This window comes from Vulpes lagopus, chromosome 1 (assembly GCF_018345385.1).
Source record: "Vulpes lagopus strain Blue_001 chromosome 1, ASM1834538v1, whole genome shotgun sequence".
Taxonomy (NCBI): domain Eukaryota; kingdom Metazoa; phylum Chordata; class Mammalia; order Carnivora; family Canidae; genus Vulpes; species Vulpes lagopus.
Window position 1 is genome coordinate 140,674,754 of NC_054824.1, and position 19,950 is coordinate 140,694,703.

Below are 19,950 nucleotides of genomic sequence, written 5' to 3' on the forward strand. Positions count from 1 at the left end.
GTAGCCAGAGACAGATGGAGGAGAGCCAGAGCCAGAGAGAGCAGTGCAGGAGCAGAAGGAGGGGAAGAGACAGGAAGAGAGCTCTTCATGGCCCTGGAAGTAGGCCCTGGAGATCTCTGAGCATCCTGCAAGAGGAGAGGAGCCTGCAGGGCCAACCGCATCAGCGTGCAAAGGGGCAAAGAAAGGAAAGCACCCTGACTGGCTCCAGCAGCTCCGGTGGCCAAGGGGGTTTCATGGAGGCAGCCAGGCTCGCCCCACATGCCCGTTTTGTCTCATCCCTCCAAAGCCCAGGCTGAGAAGTCCATGACGGGGCTGCTTTCCCTTCCCTCTCCTTTTCCCCTGGCCTCAGAGGTAGGACAGTGGTGGTGAGGGGTGGGCTCAGACTGCAAAGAAGCTGGCTGCTTGGCTGGCTCAGAAGAAGCACCCCACCCCCGCACCCCCAGGCGGGGGTGACCCTTGACTTGGGTAGATATATGGGAAGCCACGCTGTGAGGTGGGAAATGGAGATGACTGCCAGATTATAAATTATCAGAGACCTCACCTGGGTGGGAAATGGGAGGAAAATGTCATCCTGGTTTTCGGGGTACCTAATACCTACCAATAACCAACCACCCACATTTACTGAGCACCTAATTATATGCCAGGCATTGGACTAAGCACTTTGCAGAAGTTACAGACTTTATCAGCCAGTAGAGTCTGCAGTCTGTGCAGATAGACCATGCCTCCTGAGTCCATGGGCTCATGCCAGTCAGACCAGAGTTTCCTGTCTTGCACTGACATGCACAGATTTACTCCTGTATAATAATAATCACTGGACATCAGTGTGTGCAAGGCTGCGCTGGGGCCCAGTTGGTAGGAAAGCATGTTGGTCTGTGGTGAAGGGTTGGGGTGGGGGTGGAAAGAAAGAAAAGATGATGGACAAGGACGGAGAGACAGGAGTGCTGCACCCAAGGAGCCTGAAGTCCACTGGGGAAGGAACACACGTGCACCAGTAGTTCCCAGTATCGCAAGCGCAGAGGGCAAGAGCTGAAGGAATGTGCTGTGAGGGTCCAGAAAAACACGAGGTTCTTTCTGAATGGGAGGAGCAGGGCCAGCACATGGCATGAACTTCTCCTGAACCAGGCCCTGAGGCATGAGTTCAAAACACAAGACAGTTAAGTGCAGAGAAAAAGTGCCTTCCCACTAGACAGAATTGCCCGTGCAAAGGCACAGAGATTGCAGAGACAGGCTGCAGCGGGGGGAGCTAAGGCCTGCATCACACTAGCAGGCTCTCCAGTTAGTTGGGGGAGCAACAAAAGAAGCCAGACAGGTAGGTAGGAGTCACTCTGAGGGAGGGTTGGGTTCCGAGTGCAGTGGGTGGTCACTGAAGGCGTCTGATCAGAAAAAGAGGCCTCCCAGCCACCTGCACTGCCCTGTGAATGAGTGAATGGCCACATTCAGGCTGTTTTCCCTTAACAAATACTCATCCTGTCCCCACTGTGTGCCTGGCCCCGTCTAGACAAATGGGCTCAAAGGAAGACAAAGCAGACCTTTGTTCCCTGCCTCATGGAGCTCTCATTCTTGCAGGGACACATGCATTCTATGTCTTAGTTACCAAGGATGGGACTGGGTCAGTGAGAGTACGACTTTTAGGGTTCATATGCAGCCAAGAATCAGCCCACTAGGAGGCCCCATGGCTGCCATGGAAGGGCACCTGGTCTTGGCAGCCAAGGGCAATACAAGGGCATCTGGAATCTGTGATGAGAAGAGTCACAGACAGGAGGTGTTGGAAAGCCAGGCCTTACTTGATTGCCATTAACCATTAAACTGGTTTCAGCAATAAAAAGTGATTTATAGGCTCATGTAGCCCGACTCCTGAAAAACCAGGGTTGGGAACTGGCTTCAGGAATAACTAGGATTGAGGATGATGTGAGTGCCACCCATCCCTCAACCTCTATTGACGTTTCTCTGTGGGTGTCATGTCATTTCCTCAAATTGTCTGTTGTCGAGAATTTGGCATCAGCCCTTTAAGGCTTCGTGTCCTGACAGTTCAGCAGCCAGACAGGGAAGTTGACCTCCTCTGCCCAACTCCGCTCTACAATTCCTAGGGAAGAACTGTGGCTGAGCTGGCTTGGGTCACATGCCCATACCCTGGGCCAGTCCTGACAGCCAAAGGGGTCATGAGGCTCTATGAGGTACCCGGGCCAAGTGACCTGTTCCCCTTCACAGCTACTAGAGACAGAGGGGGAATGAAAATCATAAATGTCTGCTGATAGTATTGTGACAACTTAAACCCCACTTTACTTAATGGACCATTATGCTGAGGGGTGCCCCCAGCATCTCTCCAAAATGCATAATACAGGTCACTCCTCCTCAATTAGTCTGGTACATAAATAGTACTCTCCCCACTCCACCTCCACAAATTATAGTAATAGCATTGAACAATTTAGAGCAAGAGAAAACACAATATGAACAAGCTTTCCTGGAGGAAAGTAAAGTGAATCATTTTAAAGATACAGTGTTGGCGGAGTGGGGGAGCACGTGGGGAGAGTGGGTCATTCGAAACCAAACCAGGTGCCTGTGAGTTGTAGGGCTCGCCAGAGCCGCATTAGCAGAGACTCCTGCCTGTGATGGCAGAGCCTCAGTGCAGGACTGCCACCCGCCCTCCCACCAGCTGCCACCCCCACCTCCCAGCAGGATTGGGAAACTTGGTCAGAAACAGTGCCTTCAACTAGAGGCTCCTCATTAGCCGAGAAGGCCAGCCCTGCAGGAAATCCTGAGCTGAGGAACAAGAACAATTTGAAAGGATGCGGGAGGCATTAAGCCAGAATGGTTCTCCAAGGGGGGGTGGCGGGACTAAGTGGAAACTCAGGCAAAGAAAACCAAAGGGGGACCAAGTGAGGCCATCATTCAGGAAAGAAAAATAATGCTTGCCGTCAGGGGGGAGGGCAGTATCTTCACAAGGAAGGAGGAAATCAAAAGCAAAATAAAGAGCCATTTTAGCAAAAATCAATGTTTTAAAAACACACATTCACACTTCCAGAGAGAACTTCTAGAAACTTAGGGAAGAGCCACTGCATTGCCCTGACATAAAGGCTATTCAACTAGGAGAACCCAACGGTCTGGCCATTGGCCTTGGTGCTGGCACCAAGGATGCACTGACTTTATTGCCCCTTTTGTAGAGTGAGCTTACCATCTCTGCCTCACCTACAATACACTATTATGTGTGGGTCCACCGAGATGATGAATAGGGAGGCGGTTTTTAAAATATTAAGCAACCCCATTGTAATTAAGTAGGCTAGGTGAATAATGAGAAAATGACAGTCAGAAATTGGGTCAGTATAACCCTGGGAGGAAGGAGGCCGTGAAGGAGGCCATTTCAGGCTCAGGACTCAGGTAAGCTGCCATCCTGCTAAATGACACAGATGGATGCAACAGATTCTCCATTTTTAAGAAAGCATATATGAATGCTGAGTACCCACTAAATTCTCGATCCCTTGTAAGATGTCAAGAATAACGTAGAAAAAGCATAAGATGCCACTTCTGAAGCTGTCTCTCAAATAAGATAAACATGTAAAAATAAGTGCAACTCCTAGCCTGAGTTATGATACAAGTCAAGCCAGGGTGTTGATAATAAAAGTACAAATGGCTCAGAGGAGAAATCTATGAGCTGGTGGACCAGGGAGGGGTACCCCTGCAGTTGCTCTTGAAGCAGAATTTGGATAGGTAGACAGAGAAAAGGGGAGAGAATATGAGGAACATAAGGCGCAGGTCAAGGAAGCTCGTGGTGATGGCACGAGTGTGTGGCATGGTTGCAGGGCCTGTCCATATGAATGAAATGGTGGAGAAGATGGGAATGCTGGACAACCACTCTGGAAGGGGCATATGTCCAGTTGCAGAAAGCCTTGACATCAGTTGAAAAAATCAACCGTAAAGGAAAGGGAACCCATTGGAGACACTGGAGCAAAGGAGCTGGCTTGACAAAATGGTGCTTTAGGAAGATGGGTGCAGGGGCAGAACATTGAATCAACAGGAGAGGGTGAGGCTGGTGGCAAAAATACTCAAAGAAGAGGAGCTCAGAAGTACAGGGGGCAATGGCCAGATGGGTGCAGAGGGAATGAAGAATGACAGGGCAAGAGAAGGCGGAACTTAGTACCTATTTGCACGCAGAGCATGAGGGAAGTTATGGAGTAAAGATGTCTTGATTGCCTTGGTCCTAAAGAACTAGATTAGTTACCAGGAGGTGTAAGTATGTCCTGCGTCCTGTCCCTGTCAGGACTGGGGTCAAAGAAGGCTTCCCAGAGAAGTGACATGTTGGTGAACACATTCCACCTGCTGTCAGAGAGAGGAGAGAGCATCCAAAAAGAGGAAACAGCATGGGCCAAGGCAAAGGCAAGGAAGTGTGGAAAAAAGAACCCCCATTGTGGGGATGTCTCTGAACACATGAAGAGTGGGAGAAGGCTGGAGAAGGAGACAGGAGCCAGATCATAGAGGAACTTTGGGACTTTAGACAGCAGGACTGGGAAGCTCAGAAGGCTCTATAGCAAGGAAGAGACACCATCAGGATCTCTCATAGTTGTTCGTGCAAATATAGACAGTTGAAGAGTATAGATAACTGCAGAATGAAGTGTTATGTGCCTGAAAGCATTCTCTGATTACTTAGAATGGAGGGGACTGTATTAGTCTTTTACTGCTCATGTGGCTCTGCCTTTATTTTTATATGTACCACCTTTCAGCTTAATAAATGTTACTGCTATAAAAAAATGGGGATGCATAAATCCTCCTAATATTTAGAGCGTCATTGAGATTGCAGTAAAGTTCCCATCTTTGCACCATTTACTATTTTGTGTACTGAATTCAGCCTTGTCTGATACATGCCTGATACTAAAATTGGGGTCTCTGCTTGATGTTTTGGTTTGGTTTGTTGGTTTGCCTTTGCCTACCTTTTATTTTCAGATTTCCAGTCACTTTGTTTTCATTATTTCTCTTGTACACAGCATCTGATTGTTTTTTTTTTTCATTTGTAATTTAAACTGAGAATCTATTTCCTTTGATAGTTCGACATCTTTTATAAATTGTAATATGATAGGTATGCTTGGAATTAGTCTTAACATTATAAGCTTTCAACTTTTATTTCACTTTATAGACTTGGTTTTGTCTTTTTTTTAATAATAAATTTATTTTTTTTATTGGTGTTCAATTTGCCAACATACAGAATAACACCCAGTGCTCATCCCGTCAAGTGCCCACCTCAGTGCCCGCCACCCAGTCACCCCCACCCCCCACCCTCCTCCCCTTACACCACCCCTAGTTCGTTTCCCAGAGTTAGGAGTCTTCCATTTCTGTCTCCCTTTCTGATATTTCCCACTTATTTTTTCTCCTTTCCCCTTTATTCCCTTTCACTATTATTTATATTCCCCAAATGAATGAGACCATATAATTTTTGTCCTCCGATTGACTTATTTCACTCAGCATAATACCCTCCAGTTTATTCCATGTTGAAGCAAATGGTGGGTATTTGTCATTTCTAATGGCTGAGTAATATTCAATTTTAATTTATTTATTTTTTTTAATTTATTTATTAATGAGAGATACAGAGAGAGAGAGAGAGTGAGAGAGAGAGAGGGAGGCAGAGACACAGGCAGAGGGAGAAGCAGGCTCCACGCAGGAAGCCCGGTGTGGGACTCGATCCGGAGTCTCCAGAATCAGGCCCTGGGCTGAAAGAGGTGCTAAACCGCTGAGCCAACGGGGCTGCCCTGTCTTTTAATTTAATATATGTATGGGTTCATAGTGATACTTTAGAAAGTTTAAAAAAAATTTTAAGTGATTATCTTCATAACTTAGAATGTACTTGATCCTCCATATCTTTAGATATAGCTCTGCAAGATGATGACATTTTCTTACTCTTTTTTTCTGCCTCTCATTTTCCTCTCCTACCCAATTTTAGTTGATGATGATGATGGTGGTGATGATACCTCTGTTAATCTTAATTTTGTAATTTTTAATATATATTTCTCTCTATTGCTTGACTCATTAGCCCTACTTGGTCATTTTAAACCCTGGCTACCTCCCACCTTTTCTTTTTCCTCACTTTCTGAATTGTGTTAAATTGATTGTTTTTCATGTTGTTATAGTTCATTAGAATTTACATAATTTTCTAGAGCCATAATTGCCACATTTTTTTCATCATAATGTGCTAAACTAAATTGTTAAAAACCCAACAGCAGTGTTTCTGCCCCAGTTTCTGTATTCTCTACTGGTTGGTTGAAGGGCGGTTTATTCTAAACAGCATCCTGGTGACCGTGTTTTCTGAGTTGTTAGATGTTTAGTAGCAGCATTTGTACTTGAAAAGTTCAATCGTAACATTTTTTTAATCCTTTAAACTTAATTCTTAATAAGGTTTTTGTAAGCACAGTTCCACTGTCTCCTAGCATGAGATGTTGCTGTGGAAAATTCTGAAACCAACCTAATTCTTTTCCCCTTAGAAAAGACGTTTTGGTTTTGGTTTTGGTTTATATTGTTTGTTTTGGGTTTTTTTGTTTGTTTTTTTTGATGGTTAGGAGTCTTTCTTTACATTTTGGGTTGTTGGCTCTGTATCGATTTTTTCACAGACAGTTTATGTTTGGTTTTGGTTTGGTTTGTCTATGCTTTGTACATAGACTTAAATATCTTATTTCTGGAAAATGTGTTGTAATTATATTTCTTCAAATACAATTTATATTCTATTTTTTTCAATACTCTGTTACATACTGCTTGGTCTATTTATGCATACACATAGGTCTGCTTGATCTGTTTCATCTTCCATAGCTGCCATGTTCTTTTTATAATCCTTTTTAAGTATTAATTTCCATTTTCTTTTTGCTCACTTCAGCATTCTTGATCTTAAGCCCACTTTTTTGAGCATTGTCTATTTACCTGTCTGCTGCCTCTTTGGCTTCTGAATCTCCTCCACTTCTCCCCTGAACTCTGCTAGCTCACTTTTTGTCTCTTTCAGTTGTCTCAACATTTCTTCCTTGATTTTCTATTTTATATAAGTGATCTTTCTTCATTAAGTTTTGTGTTTTTTTGTTTATCTATGCTTATTTGCTTGCCCAGTTCCTTTAGCTCTGTGACAACACAACTTCAGATGTGTTTTTTGTCCATTTGTTTTCTTTAATCATAACCTTCTTTTCTTTGCAGTATGTTTGTGGAGCTCTTTGGATAGTTTCTTCCTTCCTTCCTTTCTTTGTCTTTCTTTTTTCTTTCTTTCTTTCTTTCTTTCTTTCTTTCTTTCTTTCTTTCTTTCTTTCTTCCTTCCTTCCTTCCTTCCTTCCTTCCCTTCTTCCTTCCTTCCTTCCCTTCTTCCTTCCTTCCCTCCTTCCTTCCTTCCTTCCCTCCTTCCTTCCTTCCTCCCTTCCTTTCTATCTCTCTCTCTCTCTCTCTCTCTCTCTTTCTTTATTTTTGTAAGTAACACAGGGCTTGAACTCACAACCCTGAGCTGAAATTAAGAGTCGGACACTTAACTGACTGAGCCAACCAGGCACCTCCTGATAGTTTATTTTCTATTCTGACTTGTACTTGATGGAGATAAGCTCTTTCTATTTTGTCAGCTATTTTGTAGAAAGTTTATGGGGCAGGGTCCAGGCCATGATACCATCCATCAGAGTCTCTTTCATTTGCAGAACTACACTTTATAACACACAGGGTTGTGTGTATGCATATATGTACATGTTGATTTAGCCTTTACTTCAGCCCAAAAGAAAGAAGAGATTGACAATTGCAAGACTGATTAATACTGAACCTGTGCTCTCCAGTCTGCCTCCCCAACAGACTGCTTCCTGCAGAGAGAGCACCCTGAAGTGCTTTCTTGTTTATACCATATTCCCTGCTTCTTGATGGAGCCAGACAGGGTCCAGGGATGTTCTCACAGACAGCTGATTCACCGTAGACCTGTTGTTTACCAAAAGATGGCATTGGTTCTGTCCTCTTTGATGAGCTCTGTGCTCTGCCACCCGTGCTTGAGGTCCTTGCCAGTAGACATCCTTTAGCATCTACCTGCTCCTGGTTGGAACTTTATTGCATATGACAGCTTTTCCTCAACAAAGGTGAAGTTTGCATTTTTGTTTTTCATCTTCCTTATTGTTTTGGAATGAATTTAGAAAGAAGTGAACAAAGCTTTCTTCACACTGCTATCTTAAAAGTAGAAGTCCTGTCTAAAAGGATGTAAACCCTTGTCTTGCTCTGTCTGAATCTCCGGCTTAATTATATCTGGGAAAAGAAGATGCTCAATAAATACTTGTTAGATGAAATAAATAAATGAAAGAATGAACAATTATTAAATGTAATAGTTGAGACATAACTGCATTTATTAAGACCTCTCTTCAGAAGAACTTCAGGAACTAATCTCCTAGTTCCTCCTTGCTATAGCATAACAAGGCGTATTTTCCAGGGCATTTCTTATGGTTTAAAGATCTTCTGCCCACCTTTCTCCCATCTTTCACTATCTTGTCTCAGCATCCTGCTGTCACTCAGTATTGGAACTCAGAGTAACTGGTACACATGAACAGTGAATTCTACAGGAACACTTTATATAGTGGAGAGTTTCTTTCTAGTTTGTTATCTAGCCTGTTTTTATAGATGCATTTTGCAATTGTTTCTCCTTGGCTTGTTTCTGAAATTGGAAAAGCACTGTATCCTCTTTACCATGAATCATCAGAAAATAAAGGCAGAGTGATGTCATTCTGCACCCTGTTTTGGTAAGGAATGGAGATAATTGTTCACGTTTCCCCAGGTCCCCCAGGGTCCAACATTGGTCTGGACTCTATCCAAATGCAGCCAAAGAGGAAGGATCGTTTGAGAAATGGAACACTGCAAGATACAGCCACTCTTTTCAGCCCCTGTGAATTCCATAGGGATTTTAGCGTACATGTGATTCAAGAAAAGATCAGCCTGGCTGTCAGAAGAGATACTGAGTCCAGCTTTCTTTATGGTTTCCCTTTCAAAAGAGAAGAGCCTTTAACTCAAGGAATCTACTTCTTAAGGCCCCTGAGAACAAGATGTACATCTCAGATTATTCTTATGCATTCCAGGAGGCATTTGGGAAATATATATGTTAATTTCTGATTGTCCTTGGGACTACAGGTAAAACCAAAAGCTGTCCTACTAGCTCAAACACCTTCAGTGCCTAATCTGACAAAATTCCTCATTCCTTTTAAGGGCTCTTCAAGGGATGATTTCCTTTCTTATCTTCCTTTTCTTGAGTCACTCAAACTCCTCCAAATTGTTCATGCTCTGCACCCTTCTCATTGCTGAGCTAACTGCAATTGGTTACCCATTACTGCGCATGTTGACAGACAGGGAATCCAGAGTCATGTCGACTATCCATGGACTATCCATGCCAGCCTGCAAAATTTAGATGGGTAAGACAACAGGAAAGGGAGAGCCTGGGGGATGCACACCCCTAGTCCTTATTACAGGTATTCCAAACAGAAGTACAATAACCAGCCATGTCTGCCTACAACTAGGTGCATCAATGCTCTTCCTTCCAGATGTCCATTGATATTACCCCTGCAGCCCACATAACCAAAGTAGAACTCTCACTTACCTGCCTGAAAACCTGTGTCTGCCCAAACCCTACCCCTGCCTTTGGGGCCTTGATGAGCTTCCATTAGGGGCACTCTGCTTTGTCAGGGACAGTTCTAGCTTATGTCTGATATCCTATCAAATTAAGCATTTGTCCCAGTCAAAAGTGATTTTTGTATGACAGATTATATGCTCTCCCTAGTTTAATTAAATGCCTGATTTTCAAAAGGCAGCATGAGTCAGAATGTCTCTGGTTATAAGAAAAGTCTTTCTCTTGGTATGCCTTGGTGGCTCAGCGGTTGAGCATCTGCCTTTAGCTCAGGGCATGATCCCCAAGTCATGGGATGGAGTCCCACATCAGGCTCCCTTCATGGAGCCTGCTTCTCCCTCTGCCTGTGTCTCTGCTTCTCTCTCAGTGTCTATCATGAATAAATAAATAAAATATTTTTTAAAAAAGAAAAGTCTTTCTCTTTTTCTCACCTTTGTAGAAGAATATTAGGATGCACCAAAAGAATGACACCAGAAGAATGACACAGGGACTTGAAGTCTCAGCACATAAATGACCTGGGGCAGGTGATTAGGGAAAAGTTGACACTGAAGGGTGTCCAGGCAATCTCAGAGAAATTTTATGTGAGGCTAAAGGGAAGAAACCTATCCCAGAGATTAGGAAGGAGGGACAGGACTCCAGGCTTAGGGGAGATATTTGGGGATAATACACTCCCCAGGTCAGAAAGAAGAGCATTTGTGGAGAACAGGCATTCTGTGTGCCCTTTTTTCTCCCTCTTTATGTCTGCACACTTTGACCAATAATGCACCAGTGATTTCTCTCTGGTATTTCATTTATGGCAATAACTTCAGGTCCTGTGTCTGGTCATAATGGTGATCTATGTATGCCATCTACAGTGGGCATGGATAATGAATCCTATTTTATTTCTTAATTAAGAATTTGAAAGTACTGCAAATTACTGCAATTAACATGGATTTTCTTCCTCATTTATTTACTTATTTCGATGCCTGAAATTGCACCCTTAGCTTAAACCAACCACAGGGTTCAGAGCCTGTTAAAATATATAGCATTCATTAAAATATTTATTCTTCCCCAACAGTGAAGTTGCAATTTGGAAATGGTGGCGATATCTATGTATACAAAATTCTTCCCCCCCTGCAAAAATAAACTATAACTATCTATATCTATATAAATACAAATGTATAGAATATAAAATTCATCCAGCTAATTTAGAAAGTCGAATTTGTTGACAATCCTTTGTGTAACTGAAATAAACTAAGATTTTCAGAATAGCTCATTATTATTTTAACTTCAACCAGTGCTGTTGTTTTCCCTTTCAAAGTTCTTGGAGATTTGAGCATCATCATATTTTCAGAAGATCAGTGCTCACTGAAAAATAATAAAAACAATTTAAGGGTGGTTGAATTCATCTCACTGACTTCAAAACAACAGAATCTCAATAAACTATTTAACATCAAATTATCTAGTACTTTTGAAGATTCAACCTTAGTCTTCATTCTTGGGTTTATGGATTTAGTTTTGTTTCTAACTGGTTTGCATAGAGACACAGCTCAAGAGAGAGTGGTTGACATTAACCAAAAATATGCCTTAGAACTTTAAGTCCTTCGGTGTGGGCCAGCAGCCACTCCAGACTCCAGCCCACAAGGGTGTAAATGGGTATAATTCTACCAGAAAGCAACTGAGGAATACCATCTCAAAAGCCCTAAAAGAGGAAAACCCTTTGAAATCCAGCTAGTCCACTTCAATGAATTTATCCTTAGCAAAGAATGAAGGATGTGTGCCAAGATATAGCTACAATGACATTCATTACTGCCCTATTTATAGTAGCAAAATAAATAAAATAACCTATGTACAGCAGTAAGAGATTGAATAAATCTTATGCTGGAATACTAAAAAACTATTAAAAACTATGTGGTTTGTATTAGTTATCTATGGCTACATTACCCCAAAACTTAGCAGCTTAAAATAACAAACATATTATCTTGCAGTGTCAAGAGCCTGTGGGCAATGGCTGATCTGGGTCCTCTGACTCAGAACTCTCATAAGTCAAGGTGTTTGAACCATCTCAAGGAAAGGATCCACTTTCAAGTTCATTCAAGTGGGCATTGGCAGGATTCAGATCCTCTAAGCCTGCTGATTGGAGGTCTCCCTCAGTTCCACAGCCCTCCTTTCTGTGGGGCAGTTTACAACATAGCAGTTGGTTTCATCACAATAAACAAGCCAGAGAGCAGGAGAAGGTGAACAAGACAGGAGTCAGAGTGATTTTGTAACCTAATCTTGAACTGACATCCCATCACACTTGCCATATTCTGTTGGTTAGAAGTAAATCAGAGGTCCCACCTACACTCCAGGGGAGTTCATTACACGATGACAAGGATGCAAGAGAGCAGGGATCACTGGGAGCCATCTTAGAAGCTGCTAGATACCACACAATTGACATGTATTAAAAAATATTGGCAAAAAAAATATTCATAAAATCTTACTCAATGAAACAAAAGCAGGTCACCAAACAGCATATGCAGTATGATCTCAGTTCTATAAGTGAAAAACAACAGAAAAAAATATATATGCATATATATTAAATACTCATGAAACAGTCTGTAAGAGTCCTGTGGATTAACTAGTGATTATATCTGGGTGGCGGGATGACAGATGAGTTTTGTGTCTCATTTCCTACTATGTATTTTTTATTTTTTCTAAAATGAACATATATGGCTTACAATTTTAAAAAGAGCACATATTATTTAATTTAAACACAAAGCATTCTAAATCCTCTAAACTTCTTGTTTCTGACCTTTACTGTCCATCTTTACAGGATGTTCTTGCTCACTACTTGAAGGCACCTAAGTAGAAGTTCACGAAATTCTTTGTAGACCCCATTGAAACCACTGTCAAGGAAATTGTGAGTATGTTCTAGAATTTTCTATATTTATGTCTTCTCAAACAACTGTTACCACCAATAATGCTACCATGGAAAATTAAAAAAAAAATTTTAGTGACCTCTAAGGTCACTGGGACCACACTGTAACTACCTGAAAGAGCTGGGTCCCATGATGATCTATCTTCTTCCCCTTGAACCAGTATCTTCCTGGCTCAATCATGGTTGCTTTCATGAGTTGGCATAATCACAGGATGTCTATCTTCTCTGCAAAATTCCAACATGATAGGTTCTATTTTTATGTCAAACATAGGTGAACCAGATCTGACACTGCTGAACATATTTGCAAGTTTGTGAAAGGAAAGGGGATGGGTGAGTGAGAAGATAAAATAATTACTAATCCCCACACTTCATTGGTTTCCAGGCCACACACCACCAGGAGGGCCTGAGTTGGGATGCCACTGGTTCTAGGTTGAAATGACTTCTCCATCAATGTAAATGTTATCTTAAGGTCATTTACTGATGAAAACTATTGTTTTTCCAAACATAGATTTATTGGTTGCTTGACAAGCTGACCAATTTTTCTATACCTATACTGAGCACAGAGAAAGCTGCTTAGGTTGGGTGAGTTGGTATCCATAGAGAAGGAAGGCAGTGGTTTTTTTAAATGGCAAGGAATTAGGACCAGGTTTGAAATACTGGTGGGTATCTTCTTATTGGATATACAGTACAAGAGCTGGCATAACATCACACTCAAATCTTGGTGGTTTAACATAATAGATCATTTTTCCTTTATATAAGGCCCAGATGAGTGTTTGTCAAAGTGATGATTCAGAAACCCAGGTGTTTTCTATCTTGTGGCTTCACCATCTTCTAGGACCTTTGAGGTTTATGCTGGATTTTCTACATCTACCTGGTTGACAGGGAAGAAGACAGTGAAGATGGCTCCTACCAACCTTGACCTATAATTGACACACATTCCATTTCATGAATGACTGCCAGTCACATGGGCCTCACCTTGATTTTTTTTTAAAAAAGGCCTTGAGTTAGTCCCTGATTGGCAGTCACTTCCTAACAAATCTACTCTGTGGTAGGAGAACACACATCATGGGCTCTATCAGGAAAAATCACAGTGTTAGAAAGGTCCTATTAAGAAAATTCTTAGTGGGCATTCATTCGTCCATCACAGAGCAGGGATCAGTTGACTCATCAATAATTTTGAATAATGGACCATTCTTCTCTTTATGAAGGAACTTCTAATACCAACCATACATCCTTCTCATGATTAAGGCAACAAGTCCCTGATGTCAAACAAGGTTCTAAAGGTGCTAAGTATGCCTGCCAATGCTGGTAGTTTGCAGAACCCACTGGGTTCTCATGATACCAGCTCTAAAACCACTTTTGTCTGCCTGTCTCCCTGCCTGTCTGTCTCTCTTTCTCTCTCTCAGTCTTAGCTTCTTATTGTGTCAAATGACAGTAACAAGTTCCATTTCTTAGGATTGTTATAAAGCCACAAGGAAATAATTCTAGAAAGGGCATGGTACACACTGTCTCAACATCAGGGGCTTCTGGAGAAGCAAGTATCCACATGTGATGAATAATCTCCAAAGTGCCTTTCCAGCACTACCACAATCACTGATTCTAATAATATCCTTGTTACTATTAAGCTACAATTACAATGATTAGCACTACTGTCAATACAACATCTCTTCTCAACAGTGGTTACGTTTGGATATTTAAGTCTCATGACAACATTATAAACTGGAAAGGAGACTCACTATTACACCCATTCCATAGGTGAGAGAATTGAGCCTCATGGAGGCTAAGTGATAATGACCAAGGTCACCATATAGCCCAGCCAGAGTCACCACTCGGCTCTCAAACCCAAGTTAAATGATACTACGGCACCAGATGTAAAATAGGAATGTGTTGGAAAAAATGGCATCATTGAGGAGACCTCACCCCCTCATTGTTCAGATGACTTGGGGATGCCATTGAGGACTGATTCTTTCTATGCCCCTGGCCTCAAGTTGTCCTTTCTCCTTCCATATTAGTCAGGCTAATTGGACCTGGGTCACGGGGTGGGTGGAAAGGCAAGTAGTGACAGTGTTGGTGGTATCATTTTATAGAAGCCATAATACACGGGGCTCTTGGAAACTGTTCCAAGGAACATGAGCAGGATCCCAGAAAGGTGGGAAAGGGGGCACTTTTCCTCCTCTTTAGCTCACATGCGTATATCACTGGCCTGCATCACCAACCCTAGTGAAGTGAGTGATAAATTGGAATCTGCTACTAGGTTTCATAAATTTTTTCTCTCTTCCTTTCAATCCTTAGGACTTTTCCCAGATAATGTTAATGACTAATTCTTTAGTGACTTTATTCTTTCAATTGAGAAAGAGGAAAAAAACAAAAAGAACTATCACCAGTAGCCTTAGGTTAGCAGAATAAGGTCTCTAGAGACAGTGTTTGGTCCTGAATTGGGTGACTCCAACTGCCGCCGGCAGTTGAGCTGTTGCACACATGGATCTCCCTGTAGAGCGCAGCCCCCAGACCTAGACCTGCTGTCACAGGAAGGTTATTTAAGACACCGTCCGTTAGGATTTCCTCATCTGTTAAATCAGGTGGATGATGCCCTCCTTGTCACCTCCTCGACTTTCTTCTGGAAATACTGAGACCTGGGGACTCAAACAAGTAAACAGAAAGTGCTTTGAAAAGCATAATGTGCTAAATAAATATACCAAGAGCCATCATTATCACTGTGCTATTGCCATTATTATTTTGTGGTCAGCTCAGCTTTTCTTAATGCAGAGCAGTTAATGAAGTGGCAACTGTATTGGTTTCCCACTAGGAGGGTGAAGGGGCCAAATGAGGCTCTATTTTTATCCCATTTTAGTATCTGGGTTTTTATTCACAACAGCTATGTCTAGTGGGTTTATCAGTATTTTAATTACAGTGCCACTTCATTATACTTATTCCTAACAAAAACCAGGCTAAGGGCATATTTTTTTTAATCCTAAAAATGGTGGATGTTCCTAAAGAAATTCTAACTTTCACCAGCAACCGAAACACTGACACCTTTGATCCTACCTCTAAGCTTGGTACCTACAACTTTTAATGAATTATTTTCAGCATAACAAAAAAAAATTTAATTGTATTTGAAGGCCTAGTAATAGAGAGAAAAATGACAAAGTCTATTAGTCATCAGACTTTGGTTTACAAATTGTTCACCTGCAGAGACGCACTTTTCCTATGGTCACGAGAAGTGACCGGAATAGGAAATTTAGTAATCAACATAATGACAGGCTGGTAGAGCCAAACAAAGAGAAGGGCTATCTCACTCATCACCCTGGCATATGGCCTTTCTGTTGTTCCTATAGCATCTTAGGTAGGCTTGCCTTAGTGTCATTATCAAAAAGACAAGTAAACAACTGCCTCATTAGAAGGAAAAAAATAATAAATATTGCAAACTAGGGAATCTAGCCAGTTAGGGCCATAAAATATCACATTAGAAGGGGCTATGCAAGCCTATGGCCCAAAATAACCATTTTATAGATAAGAGAAAGAAGGCTTACACAGCTGAAGTGCACATTCAAGGTCATGCAAATGCACAACATTAAGTTGATCCCTGAGGGGAGCATATTACTTTCCTATCTTTGTTGTAACAAATCACCACATATTTAGTGGCCTAAAGCAACACAAATTTATATTCTCACCATTCCATTCTCACAGATCAGAGGCCTCGCATGGTGTCACTGGGCTAAGATCAAGGTGTTGACAGTGCTATGTTCTTTTCTGGAAACTCTGAGGAGAATCCACTTCTTTGTCCTGTCCAGTTTCCAAAGCAGCCTGCATCCTTGGCTTATGGCCCCTTCTTCCATCTTCAAAGCCAGAAATGTTACATGTCTCTGATGTTTTTTTATGTAATCACATCTCTGACCATAGCCAGGAAGGATTCTCTGCTTTTCAGGACTCATGTGATTAGACTGAGTTCACTTGAATAATCCAGGGTAATCCCCCTATCCTGAGATCAGTAACCTTATTCACATCTGCAGAGTCCCTTTTAGCAAAAGATAATATGTTCATAGGTTTTGGGGGACATCTTTGGGCAGGGATGGGCATTATTCTGCCCACCAGAGGGAGAATGAATTTACAGAGAAACAAGATGGTGAGTTAAAATGGTTGAGTTAATGAGTTAAAAATTTTTTCCACAAAAAATAACTGTGGACACCTATTGTAGGCTAGGGTCTCCAGGAATCCTACTCTACATGGAAAGTTGTTGGAAGTAAGAGTGCTCAGGATCAAGTCCTACAGGAGACAGGAATGGGTGGAGGGAGGAGCTGGGCAATCCTAAAGCCTCAACTCACCCCATGGTAATCCCTAGAATGGAATGGCCCTTCAGAGTTTTCATGAGGGTCTGATCTTTAAACTCTTTCCTTCTTATTGCTTTGACCACATTAAGCAGTCACAAGGTGTGGGCTGCCCCAAGAAGGGGTTGTGACCTTGGGCAAGTCCACTCTCTTCTGAGAGGACAGTTCTCAGTATCTAGGGGAATTTGTCCTTCATTTGTAAAGGAAGCTCTAAGAAGACAATCACAGCTTCTAGTAGAGAGCTTGTGCCAACATTTTTTTAAGGTTTTATTTATTTATTCATGAGAGACACAGAGAGAGAGAGAGAGAGAGGCAGAGACACAGGTGGAGGGAGAAGCAAGCTCCATGTGGGGAGGCGGACGTGGGACTCGATCCCAGGTCTCCAGGATCAGGCCCTGGGCTGAAGGCAGCGCTAACCTGCTGAGCCACCTGGGCTGCCCTTGTGCTGACATTTCATGCCCACATTTGAAAAAAAAAGTAAAAATAATGAAGTCAGCTATGGTCTGTTTTGAATGATGCCTGACAGATTTTGCAGAGTGGTTCATGAGACAGAACAGGGTCTGGAAGGAGAGTCGGACTCTTGACATTGCACGGACATGGGAGCAAGAACAGGCAAGAGTCACATGAGGAGAGGAGAATGACACTGGGTCAGAAATAGTGTTGACCCCAAAGGAAAAAACAGACAGATTGTGAGTTCTGGGGACTAAGATCCAAATTCACATCCAACCCATAGCAGAGGAGTGGACATTGCCAGAGGCTACAGGTAGGGATGGTAATGCTGATACTGGTTTAGGAAGATTCCAACAACTTCCAGCAGAGACTGGTCAAAACATTACAATCCAGCATGAGCCATGGGAGTAACTAGGGAACAGGTAAGAAGTCCTGTTTCTGTAGAACTGAGGAAAAGGCAAGAGCCAAATTACCAAGCAAAGTGGTGTTCTGTATGAGATTGAGCAGGTGCACTACAGTCTCATGTCATTTGGCCCATGGATGTCATTTGGCACCAGCCCAAGTCGGATTTCAGCACAGGAGCACAGGATGTTCCAGTCATCTGAGTAGCAAAGGCTAGAAAGATGTGAGGGCTTTGCCTCATGTTCTTTCACAGAACATCAGGGCTAACCTTAATGTTCGTTTTAACCAAATAGTGTCTGTGAGGAGGGTACAAAGACTGATGTGTCCCAACCCTCGAACCCCCAAGGCTCTCACTGTCTCTGGTCAGTGCTGACTGAACCCAATATCGGTGCCAGAGTGAGCTCTGTTTGTTTGTCCAGACAAACCTCATGGAATCTCAACAACCTCCACTTCTCTGCACATTCAGACTGCAAAGTCTGAAGAGAATGGTATTTAAGACAGGGGCTACCTGTATGTTCTAGAAGATTGTATAGATACTGTATGGAGTCTAACCATATTTATAGACAAAGTGGTTTTGTTTTCTTCTACATGCCTTAATTCAAGGGGTGAGAACAAAGCATTTCTACGTAGTAAGCACTGTTACTTCCCTGTAAGTCCTTTGTCACATGTAACTATCAGCAAGAACAATAACAAAAACTTCTGTTTCTTGAAAGGCCTCACGTTTTACCAAGCTCTCTCATGTCCATTGTTTCTTTTCAATTTGACGATACTACTTGGGGGAGGGAATTACTATGCCCCTAGTAAAGATGAATGAACTGAGATTTGAGTTCAACTGAGAGTTGAGTGACTTACCTTAAGTCACAGGTTAGAGTCTGAAATTGGACCTGGGCTTTTCAAATACAAGTTGCTTCTACCACATTATCATAAGTCTACACCAGTGAAAGAGTTCTGTGTCTCACAACCCTGCAAGTTTAGGAGGAAGGAGAGTCAGGAAGGTAGAGAAGGCAGAGAACTGAGGAAAAAATTGTCTGACTTTCACCTTTTGTCTCAGGCTAGTTCTGAGATCACTGGTATTTGATTCCTTTTTTTTTTTTTTTTTTTAAGATTTATTTACTTATTTCAGAGAGAGAGAGGGATAGGGGCAGAGGGAGAAAAGCAGACTCTCCACTGAGCATGAGCTCTATCCCAGGACCCTGAGATCATGACCTGAGCCAAAATCAAGAGTCAGAGAGGTTCAACCGACTGAGCCAACCAGGCATCCCTGTTTTTGGCTCCTTTTGCCTTTCCCTCAGTGTTTTCAACTCTTCAAAGCATTTTGTACACCCTTACCTCATTTGCTCCGCTCAGCAGTCCTGTGAGGTAGGCAGAGCACATCTGACAGATGAGAAAGCTACAGCCCAGAGAGGTTAGACCACTGGCCCAAGAACAGTTGGCCATCCAGTGGCAACATTGGAACTGGAACCCAGATCCTTGCGATGGGGATGGGATGGGGGGAAGCACCTGCTGGGAGAAGTAGGAAGGAAGCATTTCATTAAAAGATTCATCAGTATCCATATACATTTCACATTATGCAAAACGGAAGTCAAACCATTATGCTCTATACCTTAAACTTACACACTGATATAGGTTGATAATATGTCAGTAAGACTGGAAAAAATAAACTTAAAAATTCACATGAAAGTAAAACCAACAACAGCCAAGAGTTTGGGGAAAGAATGTAAAAAAGAGGCTACATCACAGGCATCAAAACACATGATAAAGCAATGTGATCAAGGTGTAGGGACACAGAGACTAATGGAATAACTAGAAAGTTCAGAAAGAGACCCACGCATTTGGGAAACTTGTTATATGACAGTAGTTGATTACAAATAAATAGGTAAAGTATGGACTTTTGAAATTAATGTCACAACAATTGGCTCCCCATATTGCAAAATTAACATTAGAGCTTTATTTCATATGCAAAATGACAAAATATTGTAAATAAACTGCAGGTGGATTTGAGGCTAAAAGTTCAAACAACAACTTTTAAACTATTTGAAGAAAATTCAGGAAAATATTTTTATATCAAATCAGGAAAAGATTTCTTAAGATACAAAAAAAAAACCCCACAAAATAAAAAGATATACTGGATCACATTAAAATTTAAGATTTGTATAAGACCAAAGACACCATAAACAAAGCCAAAGGATGAGTGAGAGATTTGAAGGAGGCAGTTGCAATGCATTTGACCAGCAAAGGATTAATATCTAAGATATGTGAGGAAAATGCTGCAATAGGTAAAAGAC